Source organism: Triticum dicoccoides, chromosome 2A (assembly GCF_002162155.2).
Source record: "Triticum dicoccoides isolate Atlit2015 ecotype Zavitan chromosome 2A, WEW_v2.0, whole genome shotgun sequence".
NCBI classification, from domain to species: domain Eukaryota; kingdom Viridiplantae; phylum Streptophyta; class Magnoliopsida; order Poales; family Poaceae; genus Triticum; species Triticum dicoccoides.
The window spans coordinates 815,463-816,951 of record NC_041382.1 but is presented as its reverse complement, the minus strand read 5'-3'; the positions used below and the strand labels follow the sequence as shown (position 1 = coordinate 816,951).

Genomic DNA, 1,489 nt, shown 5'->3' with positions numbered 1-1,489 from the left:
GTCATCAAGTTCCTAAGCGAGCTACCAGGGCTGTGTATTCTACGCCTTCATATCGATCAACTTGAAGAAAATCAGCTTGATGTGTCCATCATTACAAATGACATAGAAGATGACTCTTTCGAGAAAATGAAGATGTTCGAGATTGCTTGCAGCACCATCTCAAAAGTTACTTTTGGAGAAAAAACAATGAAAAAACTTGAGCAGCTGACGGTCGACTGCTGCAGCGGGTCGTCCTTCTTAGGCCTGAAGAATTTACCTGAGCTCAAGGTAGTTTTTCTCAAGGGTTCTAGCAGCAACGAAGCACTGAAGACTGACCTGAACACAGCACTTGCGAACCACCCAAAGCAGAAGAAACCTGTTGTGAAGCTGGAGGAACCACTCTCTTCGTCCTCCTCGTAGACCCATATAGAGCTCAAGGAAGTCAATAGTTTTGTTTTCTTGTTGAACTATAGTAGTTTCTATGTATACTCCGTGGTGTCTAGTACCCTTTTTGTCTTAGTTTCTTCATTAATTTTTTGATGTTTTTTTTAAACCTGTTACACTTCATCCTAATTTCTTCCTGTATGTTTTTTAAAACTTGTTACACTTCATCCTACGAACCAGCTGGAGCTATCACTGCCTCCAATAAGAGAGCAGTGTCAGGGCACTTGTTAATTATTTACATCCTTTCTTTTTCTAGGGACATCAAGCATTGTTAGTTTGCGATATGCAGTGTAAGATCAGAAACAATTAACAAGGCGTAATAATATGTTTGAGGCAAAATCTGTGTAGAAAGCAGAGGTGCTATGTAGACGCCCTCTACAAGCATTGACAAACCATTTTACATGTTTTGAGAGACTAAACATATCATATAGTGCATATGGTACTCAACTTAAATTAGTACCCGAGCACTCCCGCACCTAACAGGGGACCCGGGTACTCCCGCTCCGGCACCTAACCCTATCCTGCTCCCGTGCGGCGCCGCCGCGCCGCACCAGAGCGCTACCGCCGTCCGCCTCCTCCCGCTCACTCCATCGCCTCCTCCCTCCGCCGCCGCCGCTGGGGGCGTCGCAGGCAAAGCCTGTGTGCTGCAGCGGCGGCGGCGGCGGCGTTTATCCTCACCACGCGCTTCGATCAGGACGGCGGCGGCCCGTGATGGCCGGATCTACGACACTGTGGGCGGGGCGGCGGCGTAAGGCGGCAGGTCCAGCGGCGGCGTTCGATCTAGGCCCAGATGGGCTTCGGTGGGCCACAACCTCGTCCGTTCCGTCATTGGCTTGTTGTCCCTGGGATCGACCCGTAACTCGAGAACGTTGGGGGCTGCGGCCCTGAGCGTGGGGGTGGTGGCCACTTCCTCCGCCGGAGATGGTCGGCCTGAGGATGGGTGGTCGGATCTCCAGATCCGTCATCTAGTTCCGGCTGCGAGTTGGGGAAATAGAGTTGGCAGTGAAAACCGAGCCGATGGCGGCATCTTGCCTCGTTACCTTCATGAAGGCATCATCGTGTAACT

The 1,489-nt window shown here is 50.8% G+C and overlaps 1 pseudogene; it reads left to right on the top strand.

The window, feature by feature from the left end:
• LOC119352572 overlaps positions 1-399 on the top strand; it is a 22,700-nt pseudogene extending 22,301 nt beyond the window's left edge.
• Positions 400-1,489: the final 1,090 nt, after the last annotated feature.